Source organism: Callorhinus ursinus, unplaced genomic scaffold, assembly GCF_003265705.2.
Source record: "Callorhinus ursinus isolate GAN/ISIS: 27379988/994484 unplaced genomic scaffold, GSC_fseal_2.0 scaffold2, whole genome shotgun sequence".
In the NCBI taxonomy this organism is placed as follows: domain Eukaryota; kingdom Metazoa; phylum Chordata; class Mammalia; order Carnivora; family Otariidae; genus Callorhinus; species Callorhinus ursinus.
Window position 1 is genome coordinate 100,290,094 of NW_027397064.1, and position 21,888 is coordinate 100,311,981.

At 48.4% G+C, this 21,888-nt stretch overlaps 1 protein-coding gene across 3 annotated transcripts in view; it reads left to right on the top strand.

Annotated features, from left to right (window-relative positions):
• The first annotated feature begins 6,208 nt into the window (after nt 1-6,208).
• Nucleotides 6,209-21,888, top strand: part of RALB (RAS like proto-oncogene B) — a 52,370-nt gene continuing 36,690 nt past the window's right edge. The window contains exons 1-2 of one of the 3 annotated variants that reach the window (XM_073885178.1): nt 6,209-6,384; nt 7,099-7,138. The gene's annotated coding sequence lies outside the window, so the exon portion shown is untranslated. Of the gene's footprint in view, nt 6,385-6,525; nt 6,720-7,098; nt 7,139-21,888 lie in introns of those variants that run through there. The other 2 variants (XM_025857512.2, XM_025857529.2) reach the window with 2 other exon arrangements.

Consider the following 21,888-nt stretch of genomic DNA (forward strand, 5'->3'; position numbering starts at 1 on the left):
CATCCACTCACCCATCCAATCCATCCGTCCATCCATCCATCCATCCACTCACCCATCCATCCATCCATCCATCCAGCCATCCAACCATCCATCCACTCACCCACCCATCCATCCATAACAAATATTTGTTGAGGCTTACTATGGGCCACTGTAGCAGGCACTTTGATGTATAACACCTCAGCTGCTAGGAGGGATTAAAAGAAATCTAAAATGTGAGTGGCTGACAATAGCCATCAGCTATAATTTTTGGTTAATTGTAGGTCCTGATCTCCTATGTTTAAGCATCAGGTGATTTTTAGTCTTGCCCTTTACATACCAGCCATTCCTCTGGGGAAGTTCCTGGAGATGGCTTCAGGCTGTGAGGAAAAGGGGGTAGAAATACAGAGGGGCCAGGAGTCCCGTGGGACTTCAACATTCAGGAGCTAAGCTGGTTCTGCCAAGGTGTGGTCTCTACCTTATCCAGGTGCCCACTTAGGAGGTGTTAGGGCACAGACCCTAGAGGTCTCAGACAGCAGGTGCCTGGCACAGCTCCTGCCCGTTGCAGGTGCTCAGTGTAGACTTGAGTCTGACTGTCAAAGAAAGCTGAGGTCAGAGAGGGGAGGTATCTTGTCCGAGGTCACACAGCTTGCAACTGTTGGTGGGAAGGTGGTAGAGACTGTGCTAAAGAGTATGGATTTTTGTTGTCAGGCACAGCTGATTTGAAGCCTCATCTGCCTATCAACCTCACTGACCTATCTGTAAATAGAAACTCACAGTTTCCTCGTAGGCTATGTGGCCATAAAGGATGCCATGATGACGTTATAAAGTGCTGGGCGTGGGACCTGGCGCGCTGCCAGCCTGAACTGCTGGGGGGAGGGTGGACTTCGGTCTCAGTTAAGAGGGTCCCCACAGCCTCACCTGCCCCAAACATGTCCCTTCTAAGCTCTGGACCTCTCCTCCTCCCTGTGGGAGGTGAGGGCAGGCAGGAGTGGGACCAGAGGGCCAGAGAGCAGAGTTCCGACCTCTGGCCCGCCAGCTGCTGTGTCTGGTCTACACAACTACCGGGAGAGTACATTGCTTCCTGCATTTATGGCCCTGAGTGCCAAGACTGGGCTCGTCACCTGCCCAGATTGTGCCAGGGGGCTTTGTGCGGACCCCTCCCCCTGCAAGGGCTTTGATCTGGTCACCCGGAGGTCAGTACCAGATCTGTGGGGGTGGATCACCGCGCAGACTTTCAGAAGCCAGGAGCGTGTGCCTCCACGGGAGGGGAGGGAGAGGAGAGAGCATGAAGGGAGGGGAGAACACGAATGAGCTGGCAGGTAGTGGGGATTAGCGATAATGACGAAGACTTAGTATTTAATGACAAGACAGATTCGACTTTGTTTCTGGGAGATGGTTCTTTGTAAGCTATGATGGCAGAAAGATAAATCTAGCTAATTCAATAATTTGGAATAGAAATGAGTCTTTTTTTTTTTTAATGTGTTTCCCAAGTAGATGAATTTCTTTTGGAAGATGAAAGCTCATCCTCTAGCTAATTACTTGGGCCTCTGCCTTTCCAGCAGGGCCATTCCCAGGAACAACTGGTTAGCTCCTGCAGGCTGGCTGGGCCTCAGCGACCACAGAGAAGGATGCTAATGAAGTAAAAAGGCTCTCATTAAGACACGTAGCAAAAAGTGTTTTTTAAATCCCCCTAGTAAGTCTTTTATAGTGGCAATACCTAGATGGAGCAACAAAGTCAAGAGTTTGAGTATGTTTGGGAATAAGTAAATGCCAGGGGCTTTTCTTGGTAGCTGCCAGCAAACAGCTACAAGAAAGGAAGGCTTGGGGACGGTACCCAGGCTTTGGAGAAGATTCTAATCATGTGCTACCCTTATCTGGCAGCTTGGGTGAGGACTCCGGAGTCTGACCCTTTTCCTGAGGAGGGGTCCATCATTCCATTCTAGTCATTGTGAATTAAAGATCTCCAGTCCTCCCTGAAGACTTCCACTGGCTTAGGACCTTAGGTTTTGATCAACTGGATGATCCAAATGTCTTGGAAGAATTAGGCACCTACTGAGCTGTCATTAGTCATTTAGTCCTGCGTGTGAATGAGGCTGGGAGACCCACTCCTCAGGATAGGATGAGATCACAGGAAGTGGGGAGAGAACACATGGGCACGGAGGGGTGGAGAAACAGTAGAAAGATGACCCAAGTCCTGAAGGTGAACTCCATCGAGTTTTGCTATTTTTTTAAAAAGATTTATTTATTTATTTATTTATTTATTTATCTATTTATTTGAGAGAGAGAGAGAGTACATGTGAGTGGGGATAGGGGCAGAGGGAGAGGGGGAGAGAGAATCTCAAGCAGGCTCCTCACTGAGCGTGGAGCCCGACGTGGGGCTCAGTCCCATAACCCTGAGATCATGACCTGAGCTGAAATCAAGAGTCGGACATTTAACCGACTGAGCCACCCAGGCGCCCCCAGTTTTGCTATTTACAGTAGATTCATAACGTTCAGTAGGCAAGAATGGTTTTTGTTTTTCCATCCATAGATTGGTGGCACCCTTTCTTTTCCAATCCAGGTGGACACCAAGTATCAAATGCCCACAGGGATGTTGGAGCTTGTCCGACCCTGTCTAGTAATACCATCTGTTTAGATAACACTGCAGGCTCATGGGGACAAGTCTCTGATGCTAGCTGATGTCCCAGGACATTGGTCAGCTATCTGCTCCACACCCTCCCCTGTTCCTGCCTGGCTTTTGAGCACTGTCTTCCTGGGGTCTATGCACCTCTGGGGGACCTGGCTTCCAACTTGCCCCTGCTTCCTCTGGGATTTGGCAGGAGAAACCCCTGGTTTAGTCATCAGCTCTCTTGCTCCCCTCCCCCCGCAGTCTCCCCACACCTCCTCTTATCTGAGGGCAGATTACCCTTCTAGCCTCTGCTCTGGTGGACCCCACTTCGCTTGGACTCCTGTAACAGCCTCCTAACCTCCATTCCACATCTGCCCCTTGCAGCCCATTTCCCACACAACAGCCAGAGCGGTTGTTTTAAAACCTGAATCAAACATGTCACCCTTGTGGCTTGAACCGCCTCAGTAGCTCCCTGTCACACTTGGAGCAAATTCCAATCTCCTTATCATCACCTAGAAGCTCCCACCTGATCTGGCTCCCACCTCCCTCTCTATCCCTGTGTGGCCTCACTTCCCCCTGCTTATGGCACCCCACCCAGGTCTCCAGTCTGTTCTTAAGAGGCCCAAGTCTCTTTCTGCCTTAGGAGTCTGTGCATGCTTGTTCCTCTGCCGGAGATGGTCCCCTCTCTTTCCCCTCTCCACCAGCCTTTTCCAGGATGGATTCCTTTTCACCCTCCAGGACATAGTTTAATTGTCACCTCCTAACAGAGACCTTTTTTCACTACCCATTCTCAAGTAATTTGTGAGGACACAATTCGTAACTATTGACGTGCTTGTTTGTCTGCTGGTTTATTATCAGTTCTCTTCTCTGAGCTGTTCACCACTGTGTCCCCAGCTTAGCACACCCGAGGGCTCTGTATCCGTCTGAGCAGGCTAGGCTCTGTGGCAGTAACAGACAATTTCCCAAATCTTAGTGCCCTCAAACCACAAAGGTTTGTTTCTCGGTCATGCTAAACGTCCATCACGGGTTAGCAGCCAGAGCACTGTGCACACTGGAGGGTCCCAGGCTGATGGAGCAGCCACCACCCAAACATTCCCAGTGACCATACCATAGAGACAAGAGCTATGGGGAGTGTCGCATTGGCAAGTAAGTTCTCCAGCCCCCAAATGATGTATGTGTCCCTTCCACTCACAAGTCATTGGTTGGAGCCAGTCACATAGCCTCACCCCACACAGGGAGCTAGAAAGTTCCATTCTACCCAGTGCCCAGGAGACAGAAGGGGAAATATTTGTTAAACAGCACTGAAGACTCACGCAATACTCAGTAAATACTTTTGAAGGAGGGAGTGTCTAGAATGTTCTTTCCACAGCTGCAAAGGGTTAGAGGGACCTTGCAGGACCTGCTGGGGATCTTGTATTCCTGTTGCTCAGGCCCCTGGCTCTGCTGGGAGGCAGAGTTCCCTCAAGAGCAGCTCAGCAGACAAGAGCATCCTGAGGCCTGACATGAGCAACCCTAGAGGTAGCCACAGCCGGGGTCTGCCAATGCTCTTTCTCTGGTGGGACCTGTTCCTGTGCTGGGGGACAGCCCCTCCAAAAGAGTCCTGCCATTATCCTCTGAACCTACCACACTCAGCTAGGGCCTGGCATATCCAGGATCTGAATAGATGATCCTACAGGTAAAGTCCAGAGTCTCAGAGTACTGAGGTTGAGGTGGGTAGACAGGTGGTTGGGGGGGGGGGTTGAGAGGCAGATCATCCTGCATCACATCCTGTTACTAATACAAAGGAATGGCCATTATACACTCCAGGAAAGGTGAGAAAATCTCCTGTGATTGCTGTGGGTATGGGGATGGGAGAATCCTGGTCTGTCCATGACCCCGATCTTGTTCCCGGAACTACTCATTTCACTTGGGCAGGATGCTGCAGGCAACTCGCCTGTCTAAACTTCATTGGATCAAATGGCATCACTACAGCAGCTCCTTTCCACCAGGCTGCACACAGCATTGGCTGCACAATGGTGGTGTCACACGCTCCCCGGTATCATGGACCTTGGGAGGAAATGCTGTCCCTGGGTTGAGTATACTTCGTGGCCTCTGGTGGCAATCACCCTTAAAGCTAACATTTGTTAAGCACTCACCAAGATCGTAGCACTCCCAAGTTCCTAGTGGGCATACTGCTCCTATTGGGCAGCTGGGGATACTGAGGCCCACAGAGGTTAAGGAACTTCCTAAAGTAACTGCTAGTTGTATGGTAGAGTCCTCCTTTGACCCTATGCTTCTTGATTCCAAACCTGTGCACTTAATCATTACTCCATAAGAAGAGGTTTGGGTCTGATTCCCCTTCTAGGTTATAAATACTAGAGAACTTCCTTTTTGAGACACCTGTTTCCCTTATCCCTTACAGTACCTAGCAGCGTTTTTGGCCATATACTTAGCATGCAGTAAGTCTTTAATGTGTATGAGAAAGATAAAATTTAAGGTAGTCTAACACTAGGATACTCTTCCAGTTACATGTGTTTTTGTTGTTGTTGTTGTTTTGTTAGGCCTGCTACTGAAGACTAAGGTAAAACTTCTGTGCCTTTTGATACAGCTATTGGTGGAAGGCCTGGATCTCTTAGTTGCTTTTACACAGCAATCTAATCAAGGCACAAAGCATCTCCTATAATACACATGTACCCTAACGTATAATTATTAACAAGGAAAGAATTAGCTAGCTGCTGCGGATATCAGTTTGAACAAGAGAGTTTCCATCCCTAGAGATTATAGAGGCGGGCATTTAGACAATTGTGATACAGTGTGTCGGGCCATGTGGTTTGTGTGAGGGTCAGTCGGGCCACAAATCCTGTTAAGGGGGGTTGGAGAGGATTCAGCTCTAGGGAGGGGCGGATTGTTAGGAAAATCAACCCGAGGTGAAATCCTATTTGGATAGAAAATGACAAATTCCCTGGATTTGGAGGACAATGACGGGGGTGGGGGGTGGGGTGGGGCGCGGGTACAGGTTGTGGGAGAAAAACCCGTCTGTGAGCTTGCCAACTGCCCTTCCTGCCTCAAGGAACCTGGGGTAGGATTCTCCCCCTTGTATATGCTCTGGAGTGAGGTATTGCTAGGCACTGGTCAAGTAACTCCGTTACTGCTAATGGGATGCCATTTAGCCAAGCGAGTCGTGGCGGCAGGAGGAAGTCCCGCTGCCTCAGGTGCCCCCAGCCGGCGTCCGACAGCCGCCTGGACCCTGAGACACGCCCGCGCCGCATCGTAATTTTGGGTCTTTCTATATCGGTCTGCCCCTCCCTTTTGCTTTCCTCTAGTTCGGCCTCGCTCTGACCTAAATCCAGGACTGGAGCGCTGTCCACCCGCCCACGCCCAGAGTCCCCGGACCAGCACGAATCCTCCACTGCAGCAGCGGTCACGCGCAGCCAGTCCGGCCGGGGGAAGGAGGAGGAAGTGGAGGTGGGCGGGGCAGCCGTGCGAAGCCCGCCCTCCCGCCTACGGCGGCTTCTCACTGGCAGAGCCTCCTCCCAGCCTCCCAGCCCCACTTTGGGTTGGCTAAAACGCTCGCAGGGGGCGTGGCCTCCAGGGGAGGGCTGGAGCGGAAGGAACGCGCCCTCTCTCGGGAGGCGGGGTTGCCTAGGCGACGCCGGGGGCGCGCTCGGGGGTGGGGAAGCGAGCCAGGGCTGCTCAATGACAAATCGGCAGGGGACTGCTGGGGTCCGGCCCCGGGACGAGGCGAAGGAGAGGGCGGGGCAGGTTTAAGAGCAGCGGGACCGGTGCGGACGGCCGAGGCGGCGCGGGACGGGTCCCAGGTGAGGGTGCCAGCGCCCCGACAGGCCCGCTCCGGGCGGGGTGGGGCGCGGGCTGGGGAGGTGGGGTGCGCCGCCCCGCTCTCAGTGGCCGCCTGTCGAGGGCGGCGGAGGGCGACGCGGGGTTGCCGGCCTCATTCGGCCCCGGCCGGTCCCCCGGAGAAAGCCTCCGAGACCTGCCCGGGGCTGAGGAAATGGGGGCGGCGCCCCAGCCTCTCCCTTTTCGCCGCTCTTTCCCTTTTCCCACAAATGGCCTCTGCTTCCACTTCCTGCCCTTTCGGGCCTCCAGCCGGAGGATGGTCCACTTCCTCAGTTCCTTAGTTGCCGCTGTGGGCCGGGTAAGAGCTGTAACAGTGTTGCAAAAACTTATTAGTACCTTAAGAACTTGCACTGAACCGGGGCCGTGTTCCAAAAGTTGTTCGGTCTGCTTGTTTTTGGTCCTGTCTTGCAAGTGAGCCTCAAGTTGTTTCTTTGCTCCCCCCCCCCCCCCCCCTTTTAGTTCCTTTCTGATAGAGGCTGACACCGAATGTGGCTTCTAATAGGAAGCACCACCGACTTGATCTGTTTGGCTGGACCAGGCTTCCACTCCTCTTTTCTTGCCTTCTTGTAGGTGTTATAAGGTTATCCGCGTCGTGGTTGGTTCAGAACTGCTAGTGGCAGAGATAGCTGTGCCCAGACTGCTTGTTTGAGCAGTGTCCTTTCTGTGCTAATTTACAGATGCATATTGGAAACGTTGGAGCTTTGATATTGTTATCAGGTGAGTCTTCTGGGGAGAAGTGTGGCTGGTGGACTGCTTTAGAATTGCCCCTGGAAGAGACTTGGCTGATTGTTCATTTACGTTCCCTGTGAGGTGATTTCAAACCTTTGCAGACGAGGGAACTTTATGCTTTGGCCTAGCTTTCTAACCTCATTTCTTTTTAAGTTTTGGGGATGGGTAGCGGGCACTGATTGTCAAAGAATATAGCGTATCTTTTAGATGTGTAAATGGCTCACATTTTACAGCTGAGCAGCGAGGTTCTTGGTTGTCAAAGCCCCAAACAGGTGAAGGCAATGTTCCTTAAACCTGGGGCAATATAATTAGAACATGGAAGTTCTCAGAAATGGAGTGACTGTGGAGGTGGCAGTGAATATTGGGACGAAAAGGAGGTCAGGGTGTGAAGACCTAGGTTTGATACTGGTTTTGAAACTTTATTAGGGGTGGGGTCTTGAGCATGACTTTTTCACCTGTCTGAGCTGGAGAGCATGCAGCAGTGAGAAGGTGGCAACAGTTTTCCCTGCCTGTTAGGAGAACATGAAATTAGGAATGTTGAAGGTGTTCTTTGTGGTAGTGGGGGTGGGATGGAGGTAGGGGTAGGAATAAGGCCAAGGATACACATTCCCTGTGTGTGGTTTTAGCCCTGTGCCCTCATCTACTTTCTTCTGACCATGTCTGAGTCTTTCCTTCCTTTTCTTTTCATGGTGTTTCCCATGGGAAACAGTGGGGCTCTGAAATCTCAGCAAGATTTCCCTAGTGGTACAAACTTTCCCAGGACTTTGTGAATACGGGACCGAGACACATAGGTAGGAAGACAAGAATTCAAATGTCAAATGGGATCTAAACGGGTGTTGGTGGAAGGTGGAAGAAGTAGAAAAGTTTTGAATTCTTGAAGGTTCTTGCCTTGCCTGGAGATGGCTTGAGACTGGAAATTTGTAAACCAGAGGGTTGAGGTAATCCGTTGTGCCACATCACCCGATCCCACAATGCCTCTTGGCATTCAGTTACTAAATTCCTCTCCACTCATGGAATTTATGGAGTTAGAAACATCAATGGAGACCTTTTCTGAAAGCTAAATTTGGAGACAGTATAACAACATTGGAAGAGATCTTGGTGAACTCTTCTAATGTTCCCAGTGTAACTTGTCTCAAGATGATAGGCAAGAGTCCCACTTTTCATTGGCTCCAGTTACTTTTAAGTGAACAGCCCCTGCTGTTAGATATGCAAGATGCTTGAGGTTTTTTTTTTTAAGATTTTATTTATTTATTTGACAGAGACACAGCGAGAGCAGGAACACAAGCAGGGGGAGTGGGAGTGGGAGAGGGAGAAGCAGGCTTCCTGCCGAGCAGGGAGCCTGATGTCGGACTCGATCCCAGGACCCTGGGATCATGACCTGAGCTGAAGGCAGACGCTTAACGACTGAGCCCACCCAGGCGCCCGAGGTTTTTTTTTTTTTTTCTTCAAGTGAGAGTGTGTTGTTGAGAAGTCTGAATCAGAGAGACCAGGGTACCAGAGAAAATGGGACTCTTTCCTAGTCACGGGGAAGGTGGGTAAGGAAGAGGAGGGAAATTAACATTTACTGAGCATCACCTATCCACTTGGCACGGACCCACTGATCTAACCAATATCAGGTACGTATCTGGCCTTGGAGATTTGGCCATGAACTGGCTCCTTTAGCTCAGTTCTTTTGATTACTTAGGAATACAAATATGGGCATATATGTCCACGTATTCTTAAAGGTTTCATAAAGGAGAGGGACCAGTAGGCAAGAGGGTGTATGGGCTTTTGGATGGGCAAGAGTGGGAAGAAAGATGAAAAGAATGTGGAAGTGGGAAGTCAGAGAGGGAAGGTATGTCAAGGTTATGTTGCTCTTAAAAAAAAGGAACTTATAATTTCTGTGAGTGTTCTCTGGGATGGGTGTTAGTGACTCTTTGGGGAGTTTGTGCTTTTTGAAAAAAATTGAAATCTAAATGCAGGAAGTGGTGGGGCACCTGGGTGGCTCAGTTGGTTAAGCGACTGCCTTCGGCTCAGGTCATGATCCTGGAGTCCCAGGATCGAGTCCCGCATCGCGCTCCCTGCTCGGCAGGGAGTCTGCTTCTCCCTCTGACCCTATCCCCTCTGATGTGCTCTCTCTCTCTCATTCTCTCTCTCTCAAATAAATAAATAAATAAAATCTTTAAAAAAAAAATAAATGCAGGAAGTGGTGCTGTTAATCGATACTTGCTAATACATTGTCATTGTTGCTTTTGCCAGGGCTTTGTGGGCAACTTAGTTATAGTATACTCTAGGCCCACCAGATTGGGAATGGACGTAGAAAATGTCAAGCGAGGTCTGATCCAAATGAAGACATGTCAAGCTATGTAATTTTACTTAGTGTATGGCGTGAGTTGAAGGAAGTATAGTAGTTTGGTCCTGTGTAGCTGGCCACCTCGTAGTTTGACTGTCTTGAGTGAATTTTCTGTGGTGTACCATATCACCCGAAACGTAACAGCTTCAACAGTTTCTGAAGTTCAGGAATCTGGGAGCAGCTTGGTGGGTGCTTCTGGCTCAGCGTCTCTTCTGAGGTTGTTGTCATCTGAAGGCTGGACTGGGGTTGGAGAATCTGCTTCCAGGGTGGCTCACTCACACAACTGCTGGCTGGAAGCTTCAGTACCCAACTGAGTGGGCCTCTGTCCATAGGACGCTTCAGAACATGGTAGCTAAGTTTCTCTCCAGAGCAAGTGATCTGAGAGAGGCAGAGAGAGAAAGTGGACAATCAAGATGGAAAGTGTGATCTCTTTGTATCTGATTTTGGAGGTGACGTACCATCCCTTCTACTGGCACATAGGACAAACGTGGTACAACGTGGGAGGGGACTGCACGAGGGAGCTGGAGGACCCTTGACCTTGTCCGAGGCTACCAAGTTTCCTTTCGAAGGTTCAGACCAGACATTACTGAGAAAAATCGTTGTTTCATATGCTTACTAAAGTATGTACTCCAGGAGAATAAAATGCAGCTGGAGTTTTTACCATTTTAGAAACTTTTAATATTAGACTTTTCACTTTATGTTCTTTCTTCTGGTTCTTCATTGTCAGATGCTAGAATTAATTAGCCAAATATGCAGTAGCTTTGGAAATTAGAAATTTAAATCTTGCTGATCCCTAAAGCAAATGAAACAGCTGAGTTTTTTTTAACTGTAAAAAAAATTGGTAAAAAATTATTGCCAAAACGAGTTCCTTGATGAGCAGCTTAAAATTAGTCATTAATCATCTGTGTATTTTTAAAAATAAAACTCACTGGCAAAGTAGCTAAATAAAATCTTGGAGAACCTAAACCCTCCCCCTCTCCCCCATTATTTTAAATCTTTGGACACTATTGGGCCAGCACTTTTTCATTTCTCTTTTGAAAACCTAATACCTTTTAATTATCCACTTGGATAGAAGGACTTTATTCTTTTACCTTCTGGATGAAATCTTCCTGAAGTGTCTACAGGTGGAGAGAAGAGGCATCCTGAGCCTGAAGCCTGATTAAATGACCTCTGAGTTCCCTTCCATCTCTGAAACTTCTGTGATTGTAGTAGTTTCACTTAACAAATATCCTTGGAATGAGGTGTATTTAGAACAAGAGAGTTCATAAATCATGTTAAAATGTAACTTCAGAAAGCGAAGGCTGGTGAGAGTGGCTTTTGTTCATCGCAGCCCAGCCTAGAGTCATCACCGGGTGGATTGGACACTCCGCACAACTTGTGTTTCCTTTCTTCCCATTTTTGGCCTTTTTCCCCATTCGCTGCCCTCATTTTGAGCTCGTATCTTTCTTTTCTTTCAGCCTGCCTCTCCTATCATCCCGCTCCTTCCTTCCACCCCACTCTGTGGGAAAAACAGGAAAGGATGGGTAGACAGTTACAGAGTGTGGACTAACTGCTCCTCTTCTTAGTAGTGGATTTAGTGAAGGTGGTACCTCTCTACTCATACTTGCATGTTAAGCCTTTTTAAAATCTAAAACTCTATCTGTTCATTCATTAAGGGCTGCCATTTTTTTTCACGTCTAAAGGGGTTCTGTACCCACTTCCAAGGCAGGGTGTGTGTGTGTGGTTTTTTCAGCACCACCGCACAATTCTGACACCAGCTGGGTGTCTACATTTTGACTCAATTCTGACACTGTTTACTTGGAGACAGCATCAGGTTCCACAGATTAAGGGCCTGGTCCCACAAGACAACACTCCACTTCAGATGCCAGTCGCAAGCCCAGATTGTTACCTGTGCTTCTGATTGATTCACTATAAATCAGAGGTGTTCATAAGCCCCTGCCTGGGTTTGATTAATGTGCTAGAGTGCCTCACAGAACTCGGGAAACCCGTTTACTCATTAGATTACCGCTTTATTACAAGGGATACTAAAGGAGATGAATCAACAGCCAAATGAAGAGATACATAGGGTAAGGTCTTGAACAAAGGAGCTTCTGTCCTCACGGAGTCGGGGGCCCACCATGGTGGCACACGGAAGTATTCTGTCTGGTTCCCCAACCTGGAAGCTCTCCGAACCTCCCTTTGGGCTTTTATGGGGGCTTTATTACCTAGACATGATTGATGAAATCATTGCTATTGGTGATCGATTCAACCTCCAGCCCCTCCATTGTCTCTGGCCTGGCCTGCTGAATCTCCCACATCTGCCCTTGGCCCTTCTGTTTCTCCGCACTCTCGCTAGAGTGAGTTTTTCAACAGGCAGGTCTAATGGTGTCACCAGTTTGCTTGAAGCACTTCAGTGGCTTTCCAGTGTCCTCAGTAGAAAGTTTAAAATCCCTAAACTGCTGGGCCAGAGGGTCTTAAATGATCTGGCCCTTTCCTTTCCCATGTAGTTCCATCTCATGGCGGACTCTGGGTCTTTCTCTCTGCTCCAGGCGGCCACAAGGGTCTTCTTCAGTTACTTGACTGTGTGTCGCTTGCTTCCTCTTGCTTCAGGCCTTCCTAAAAGCAATACAAGGCGAGAGTAGAGCATGTGAAAGGGATCCTAGGTAGGAAGGCACTGGGCATACTCATGGAACTGAAAGAAGGCAGAGCAGGCTAGCGGAAGAAAGGTTTGTGTCAGGTCTTGTAGGCCATGGTGACCAGCGGGTTTGGATTTTATTCATGGTGCGCCACTAAAGGGCTTTACGTACACTTTTGTTTGTATTTTTGGAAAATTCACCCTGGGGGCTGTGTGGGGAATAGATTGAAGAGGGGCTAAGGTGGCCGTGACAGGTCATTGAGGAAAGTCGTGGCCCTTCAGTGGTTGGTGTCTGGGCCTAGGGTATGGCAGAGATGGAAGAAGCGGGTTTTGGAGGGGGAACCAGTAGAATTGGCCATGAACTGAGTTGGGGGAGAGGCACGGGGGAATCAAAGATAACTCCCAGGTGTTTGGCTTTAGTAATAACTTGGATACCACTAGTTACTTGAGTGACTGCCAGGTGGGGGATAGCGGAGCGGGCAAGGGGCAGATTTGAAGCGGGGCAGGAAGAATCAAGAATTCTGTTTTGGGAACGTTAGGTTTGAGATGTGCGCAGGACACCCACAGGGGGAGAGGTGGCAGTTAGGCAGAAGGTCAGGAGTCTGGAGGGCAGGAGAATGCTCTGGGCTGCGGTTTAAAGGTTTGGGAGTTGCTTGTAGAGCTGCTGGAATGGATGAGGCCACTGAAGGAAAGTGTAGGGGTGGGAAGGGTGTAAGACCCAGCTCTGAGGAGGCCAGGAAGAGGAGGAAGAGCCGGCTGGGGAAGCTGCCAACAGCTGCCAGAGAAGCATCGAGCCGGCAGGAGAGGGGGTTGCCCTCAAGGCTGGGCCGGGCCATATCTGGAGGGAGATGCCAAGAGCGGTGTTCGAACTGGCCTCTTACGGGCCTTCCCCTTTCTAGGCAGTGTTCTCTCACAGTTGCTACAGGCAGGGAGGGCCTGGGGGAGGAGAAAGAGAACAGTTTTTACTGGAGTGTGCAACGGGGAGTTTATTGGTGATTCTGACCAGCCCAATTTCAGGAAGTTTTGCTGGGGGGAGGGAGCCACGCAAGAAGGGATTTTGTGAATGCCGTCATAAGGGAGGGAGCCACAGGGCCTTGTTATGCAGAGTGGGGTCCTTGGGCCCCCTACCAACAGTCATCTGGGAGTTGGTTGGCAGGGCTGACTCTTGCTGAATCAGAATACACACACGCTTCAACGAGATTCCCAGGCAACTAAAGTTTGAGAAGCATTGGTATAGATAACCAGGGCTACGGGGGAAATTGTGTCGCTGACTAGAGGGGCGTATGGCCATCAAAGGGGTGTGTGTGTTTGGGATGAAGATTAAGTAGAGAGTGTCTGTGCTGTCGGAGATGATCCCCTGCGGAGGTAAAGACTGATTAATGATGCAGGAAAAAGGGGGTAATGGTAGGAATGACGTTCCTGGGCAGGGAGGTAGGGGCACATAGAGTCCAGAACCTGTGTGGAGTGCTTGGTCTTTGCTAAGAGCAGGAGTGTGCTATCCATATAGCAGGAGACAGGAGGAGGTGGGCATGGATGCTGGGAGGTTTGTGGATTTGGTGGAGGGGCAATGAAGTTTGTCCCTGATGGCTTGTGTTTGGGGAAAATGAGGTAAGGTCATCTGTCCAGAGTAAGCATAGGGAAGGCGTGGAGGGGAATCACAGTAAAATTTCTAGGCAGTGTAGAGTGAATTGCCCATTCCTGGTTTGGGATCATAAATGCGTTTAACGTGAAGCTTCATAAGGCTGGCTGCAAGAATCTTTTCCCTCTTCAGCAGAGTTGGCTTGCCAGGTGCTGGGGCCGGAAGGGAGCCGAAGGCGAGGGCGAGACTGTATCAGCAAGAGGGCTTTCATACTGTGAGATCTAAGCTGCTGAAGGAGGGAGGTGGGTCCCGGAGGGAGTTAACGCCCAGCGAGAAAGTGCTAGAGGCCAGGGCTTGCCCAGCAGGCAGGGCACTGTGGAATCGGAATTGGTAGTGGGTACTTAAGCAAGTGAGCTAGAAGGAAGGAGGCTGAGGCTGGAGACGGGGAGGAGACAGCTGTTTCTGATGGTGATGAAGTGCAGGGCCTGAGCACAACAGTGTGACGGAGAATGAAGGAAATGGTGTTCAGAGAAGAGGCCGAGGACTTGGGAGAGGCCGAGCTCTATGACAGTCGTCCATCTGAACGCAGAGGTCATTGAGCAGGATGACGGGAGATGGGGTAGAAGGGAAGTCTGGGGGTAGCCAGGTGGGGGAAGGCGGATTGCCTACGCCTTGAAGGTGCAAGAGGAAGGAGGTTATTTTTCTGGAGGAAGTCCTGTACTAGAAGTGACAGTGGGAGGGAGGAAAGACACTTTTCTTCCTGGCCCTGAGGCACATGGCTGGAGAGGAAGATAGAATCGGCTTGAGGTACGGTGTCCCAGGGCACACCCGAGTCCCAGGGAAAGCTAAAAGGTAGAAGAACGTTCTTGGAAGAGGTGGAGGGTCTCGAAGAGCTGACTGGTGTTCTGGGCACGGGTGGGGTGGGTGGATGGGGAAGGAGTCATTTCAGAGGATGGCCGCAGTCCTGTGGGGAAGGGAATCCTAGTAATGAGGGAAGGGGGGGGAATGTCTGCACTTCGGCGGGGGGGGGGGGGCGGGGTGTTCAGCAGTATGCTGCCCCTCGTGGAGAAGGCGGACCCCCTTCTGGCACTGTAGCTCCCCAGTCATGGCTGGCTGGATGGCAGCTTCCTTAGGCTCCCTTACCCTTCATACGCCACCGAGCAGGGAAGAGAATGAAGGACTTTTTCTGTTAGAGAAATTTCTGGAGCTGCTGGAGGAGACTTAGGGTAGGTCCGGAGACGCCCACTGACAGTGCCTCTGAAGGTGAGTGACATCGTCTTTTGGGTGATAGAGAAGAGGAGAGAAGGGTCTGAAGGGCCTCTGATGATAATGCGCCTGCTCTTGTTCCCATATTGAAAATGCTTCTGAGGCCCCGAAGCCTTTAGTACGAATCTTCCCATTTGTTCCTTCCCGGTTACCCTGAAAGGCAGGGCGAATATTGAGGCCGAGTGGGGTGAAGTGACTAGTCTAGGGATCCAGCGAGTGAGCAGCTGGACGAGGTCCAGAGGCCAGGCCTCTTCCTTCCTCGTGTGGCGTTCTGGACTGGTGTCACCTCAGCTCTCAGAGGACTGAGTCTCAGCAAAGGAGTCTCCCTGGCCTGTTCTTGTCCTTCTTTAAGGACTGGCAGCTCATCCTGCCTTCGAGTAGGTTTGGCTGCTAGACCAATTTCTTTCTCCGGACTTTCTAGAATATCAGAATGATGTCCAAAAACCAGGTAAGTGCTTACTCAGAGCCAGGTATTACGTACGATAGATGTTTCCTCATTTAGTCTCCATAATAACCCTGAGGATACACACGCCCTGTGCATTTGACAGAGGAGACTGAGGCTGAGAAAAGCAGCTTCACTGAGGGAGCTAAGGGCATTAGCTGCCCAATGGCAGACTCCAGACTTCTAGCCGAGTGCTTTTTTTCTCCTGTCCCACGCTGTCATTGGTGTAGAACTACTGAAAAAAATTGTGGTAAAATATACGTAGCATAAGATTTGTCATTTTAGCGATTTTTTTTTAAAAAAAAGAAAGCTCTGCACCCAATGTGGGGCTTGAACTCATGACCCCGAGATCAAGAGTCATCGCGTGCTCTGCTGACTGAGCCAGCCAGGTGCGTCTCTGTCATTTTAGTGATTTTTAAGGGTGAATTAAGGCCGTTCCCCGTGTTGGGCAATCACCCCCACCACCCATCTCCAAAACATTTTCAGTCACCCCCACTTTGCAGCTCTGTGCTCATTAAACACAAACTCCGGTCCTCTCCTCCCTGGCCCCTGGCAGCCCCTCTGCGGCTTTCCATCTCTGTGAATCGTCGCTTCTAGGTGCCTCGGATAAGTGAAATCGTATCGTTTGTGTCCTTTTGTGTCTGGCTTATTGCACTTAGCCTCATGTCCGCAAGGTTCATCCCTGTTGTAGCTTCTGTCAGAATTTCATTCCCTTTTCAGACTGAATAATATTCCATTGTCCAGATAGACCACGTTTTATTTTCCATTCATTCATCCGTGGACGCTTGGGTTGCTTTCACTTTTGACTGCTGTGAACAGTGCTGCTGTGAACATGGGTGGGCAAATCTGTTCAAGTCTCTGCTTTTGGTTCTTTGGGCTATATGAGAACGGCTTTTTGTGGTCTCTTTCCTCCTGGAACTTGTCCCCTAGTTGCCTGTGCCTTTCTCTCTTTAACGCACTTTCTGATCCATAGTTCTGTGTCGTTGATAAAAATTCCAGTATTTCACACCGTGTTTGAAAGGTCTTCCCCTCCCCACCCCAGTCCACTAATGAGCAGCCCCGTGTCATGGCTCAGAAGCCGGACTTGGTGTTCTAGCCCTGCCATAGACTAACTAGTTAAGTGGCCTTGCAAGTTCTCCAAGCTCTGAGTGTGTGCTATATGCTAGTAGATGCTGTAGAAGTGGAGATAATAGGAGTACATCTCTAGACTGGATTGTATTTGGATTAGTAATTCAGAACAGGGACGTGTGTGCTAGTTCCAAATTTGACTTTCAGCTACTGAGAGATAAAGTGGTTCTATTTTTTAAAAAAGATTTGTTTATTTATTTTTGAGAGAGAGCGAGCGAGAGAGTGAGTGAGCACGAGTTGGGGGGAGGGGCAAAGGGAGAAGCTGACTCCCTGCTGAGCAGGGACCCCCCCCCCCCAATGCGGGACTTGATCCCAGGACCCTGCGATCATGACCTGAGCCGTGGGCAGACGCTTAACTGATGGAGCCACCCAGGTGCCTGAGATAAAGTGGTCCTAATGTCTCTGAGGCTGCCTTTGCAGGTGGAAGGAACTGGAGTCTGTTATACGTTGGTAGACCTCACCAAGGCCAGTGAAATTCCCAGATTCCATTGGGGGTGAGGGTATGGTGAGAGAGGACTTTATTTCAGAAACAACTGTGTACTTAAAAAAAAAAAAAAATCAGAGCTTGCAAATTACCTCCCCCTGACGAACCAGAAGAGATGATGGACTCTGAAAAACAAACTGAGGTTTCTAGAGGGGAGGAGGGTAGGGGGATGGGTTAGCCTGGTGATGGGTATTAAAGAGGGCACATTCTGCATGGAGCACTGGGTGTTATGCACAAACAATGAATCATGGAACACTACACCAAAACAAATGATGTAATATATGTTGATTAACATAACAATAAAAAATTAAAAAAAAATTACCTCCCCCTGTAGTTCAGTTGCTTTGTAGTTCAGGAAAGTCATCATAGAAATGAATTAACTTTTCAGAGTTTACCAGTTACCAAATATCTTCTTAAGACCAGACCTCTCAACCCAGATGGAGAACTCGGTTACTTTTTCCAATACTGAGCATCTCCTAAGTACCAGGCACGCTGAGCACACAAAGATGAATGGGCAGCCCTCCGTGTGGTGGGAGAGACAGACCTCACCTAAGAGGAAATTACCAGTTTATCTCCATACAACAGTCACCTTATCGGCAGGCATGGGGCCCCACTTATGGGATCCACGCCGGGGGAGATCTAGGAAAGTGGCGGTGGAAGTATTTAGACCGAGGGTTAAATTATGGGCGATCCTCGATCAGGAGGAAGGACGGTCCTGGCAGAGAGAATGACATGTGCATAAGGGTACAAACTAGAAGCAGAGTGCTTGTGGTGAGTGACATCAGAGCCTTCTGGTGTTTGTTTTAGTTAATTTAACTTTTGTTCATTTAGGTGTGTGTGTGTTTTGGCGGGAGAACATACAAAGAGATATTCATTAGGGAGCAGAAAGACCTAAAACAAATTTCCTTAGGTACCCGGGAGCACTAATTGAAGTTGTTTTGCAGATTTAGTTTCAGAAAAAACCAGCAAAAGACTGGAAAGGATCTTAGATCATTGAATTCAACTTCCTTATTTTTATAGACATGGAAACTGAGTCATGTGTGTATGACAGTATAAAAAATATTCTATCCACTGGTGCTAATGACATTAGCAGTTGTACAAGGGGGGGGTGGGAAATTGAGTTTCCTTCTTTAAGTATGTGGAGGCAAGGCTGAGCACGCAGAAAGAGAAAGGCTGAGGACTCTGGACTTAAGTTGTGGCTTCCTGGGACTCTCACTTCTGGAATGCCTTAGTCAATGAAAAGCAGTAAGAAAACACAAGTTTACCAAATCGAGAAGTCAAGACTGAGTGTCTTCATTTAATAGAAAGATTTAGCAGAGGTTCAGCAGCAACCCTAGTGAGTTTGTGTCTGTGGAGAGATTGTTAGCTAACCGATACACATTCTTTGCCAGGTGACCAGCAGTACCTGGAGCTGAGGGGCTCTGAGCCACGTCACATGTTATTCCGCTCGCTTAGCCCATCACGCTGTGCTCGTTCCTGTAAGGACCTGTGCCCCTTTCTCAGAATGCAAAGTCCTAGGAGAGATGGTCAGTCCGAAAAGGCACTGATCACAACTTGCAGTTCCTTTCATTTTCTGCTTACTTGCTTTTCCCTTACTGAGTAACAATTAAATTGAGTAACAATTAAATGTTCAAAAATCCTCTCAGAAATCCTTATTTACATTGGTGGGTGAAATGATGAGATTCTTATGAGTACTAGGTTGTTGTCATTTTTATAGTGTCCTTGGTATAACTGTGGGGAGTTGGCCGATTATATTGAACTACCAGACCCCAAGGCGACAATTTTTTGTTTACTCTGAAACTTGTTTAATAAATAAACTTACTTTACTTGATGATCTGGATGTCTCTGTTTTAAGGGCCTGTGTTATAATTAATAATGACAACCCCATAATAAGTTCAAATGCATATTTAAATGACAACCTTAAGAGAGTCAAAGTCATTAGTGATAAATACACAAAACTTAAAAAATAGAAATTCCTGTCATTCATTTGCCCAACTTGGCTTGTGAAACAAGGAAACGATGGCTTAAACTTTTTAGGTGTTTGGCCATAAGTAATGGAAGTAAGATATGGGTGAATCCAGGTGTTGAGTTTACATAGCATTCTGGATTTTATGATGACCATAGTTTGGGTCAACTTTATGTTCTTTAGGCTGCAGCACGGTTTGTGTGATAACAGGGAAATATTCCTACCGTACAGGAGTATAAGAGGGTAAAGGGCAGACCTGGAGCCCCGCCTCATGGAGCCTTAACAGTGGAAGAAATAAGGGAAAAGAAAGTAAGCAGAAAACGAAAGGAATTGCAAGTTGTGATCAGTGCAGTGAAAGAAGCCAAGGGCCGACATGGAGAATGAGAGGATCTACCTGAGGTGCGGGCGTCCTGGGAGGCCTCTCCGAGGAGCTGTCATTTAAGTTGAAAGTTATAGGAGAAGGAATCCGGTTCCGGAGGGGCGGGGGGGGGGGCAGAGTAGTAGGCGGAGAGGTGGGAGAGGTGGAGCCTAGGGATGGGGGAAGAGAAAGTGGATTCTGGAGACTTCATCTGAGCCCCTGGAGCAGGCTTTATTCTCGGACACGTGGTTACGTGAGCCAATAAATCATTGTTTTGCTTAAGCTCCTTTCAGTTGGGGTTTCTTTCACTGTGGACAAGAGTCCTAATCCTGTAAGGGGGCAGAATATTTGAATTCCCTGGAAGCACTTGCAGCTGGAGTTGCTGTTTGTAGAGCTCATGCTTTATTCATGCAGAATGAAGTATTTTTGTGTCATTATATTTTCCCTCTGGCCCTGCCTGGGTCCGATTCCCTGGACTTGAATTGTATGTGTATTTCAAAGCCATTACGTATGGTCAGTTGGGACTCTCTTGGTTGGAAGTGATAGTAACGTAAGGTACATGAGCTCACACCACAAAGGGGGATTTATTGGGCGGACACCAGTACATGTCACTGACTCAGCGGAGAGATGAAAAAGCAAGCCCAGGAAGGGGCCAAGAATGCAGCTGGGGACTCAGGAGCCGCTGGAACCAGTCCCCCTGAATGCTGCCAAGACGATCCCTGTGTTTCCTCCCCATGTGCTGGCTTTGTCTCTCCTTCTTGCTGTAGATCGGCTTTTGCTGCTTGGCCAAAACACACAGCTGCCAGTTTGCAAAAACGAGTGGCCTGTAGACATTCTTTGTTTGCTCACAGTGCTTTTAAAAACTGATTTAATTATTAACATTTAAAAAAAAGGAGATTGCACATAAAATTCCACATTTCTGGCATTTCTCAAAGAATCACAAGTTTGACATTCCTAATCCCAGCAATCAACAGGTGCTTATTCTGGGAGGGGCAGTGCATTGTCCAAAGGGCCTTCGGAGGGCTGCTGCTCTCTTACTTCTGTGGGGGACTCCTGGTCCCAGCTGTAGCCGTCATGGGCCTGGCTGCCCAGTTTTGTACCCATTCCCTAGCTTGGGGCCGACGCCCTCCTTGGGATCAGTCGGTTTGTCCCAGGGGATGGGGCCACCTACTAACCCGGCATGTCTTATCTTACTCACCCCTCTCTCCGGTCCTGGAATAACCATGTGGATGGTGGAGGGGAGCAGTTTCTAGAAAAGAGATGCTAGGCAGACGGTACCTTAAGTTATGTATTTGGATAAAGTTGTGTGTTATTTAGTGAAGTCTTTTTTAAACTCATTTTTACTGATGTACGTTTGCCAAAAGGGCCCGTTATTCTTAATATACTTAACATACTTTAAGTAGTCCTCTGCTTTTTTTTTTTAAGATTTTATTTATTTATTTGACAGAGAGAGACAGCGAGAGCAGGAACACAAGCAGGGGGAGTGGGAGAGGGAGAAGCAGGCTTCCCGCTGAGCAGGAAGCCCGACGTGGGACTCGATCCCAGACCCCTGGGATCATGACCTGAGCCGAAGGCAGACGCTTAACGACTGAGCCACCCAGGCGCCCAGTCCTCTGCTTTTTTATCTTGGAGGAGAGCTGGAAGTCTTCATAGAAGCCTTTGTCATAATTCAGTCCTGTGACTGTGCCCATCAAAACTAAGCATTTCAGCTGGAACTTAGGATGTAACATGGCTTATCCGTTTGTTTTTATGGATGATTCAAGCTAGAATTGCAGAAAGTTGCTACAGATGTACCAGCAATCTTCCAAACCTGATTTAATGAAAATTAAAATTTAGATATTGATAGAATTTGGTGAAGTATTTAAAAAAATATTTCCTGGTTTCTAGAGTTTCTGTTCTGTTCTAACTTGTCAAAATCTAAGAACGCATTTTCAAATCAGAATCACTTTTTTTTTTTTAAAGATTTTATTTATTTATTTGACAGAGAGAGACACAGCGAGAGAGGGAACACAAGCAGGGGGAGTGGGAGAGGGAGAAGCAGGTCTCCTGCTGAGCAGGGAGCCTGATGTGGGACTTGATCCCAGGACCCTGGGATCATGACCGGAGCCAAAGGCAGACGCTTAGCAACGACTGAGCCACCCAGGTGCCCCAAATCAGAATCACTTTGTTTCTTTAAATGTATTTCATTATTTGAAGTGAGTATCATTTTAAGTCTTCATTATTTTGTCCTATCTTTGGTAAAATTCTATGCTTTCCCAAGACAGACAGTCTTTTAAAAAATTTCTTTCTAATTTAGTCAGGGCTCACCTATTTCTAAAGACTTTAAAACCATAGAGTGAAGTTATGGAAATTATTGTACTTGAATTTGAAGAACAGGAGATCAATAGGAGACTGTAGTGTGAAAAAGGGTCTGTATTTAGGAAGGAAATGGGAAGAGGAAAATATTCGCTTGTGGACTGATTGAAAACTAAATGCCTCTAGGGATGACATTAGATTGATTATATTTTGTCATCACCATCCAGATACTAGAAAACTCACATGAAAAATTTTTTTGAAAACTCACAAAAAT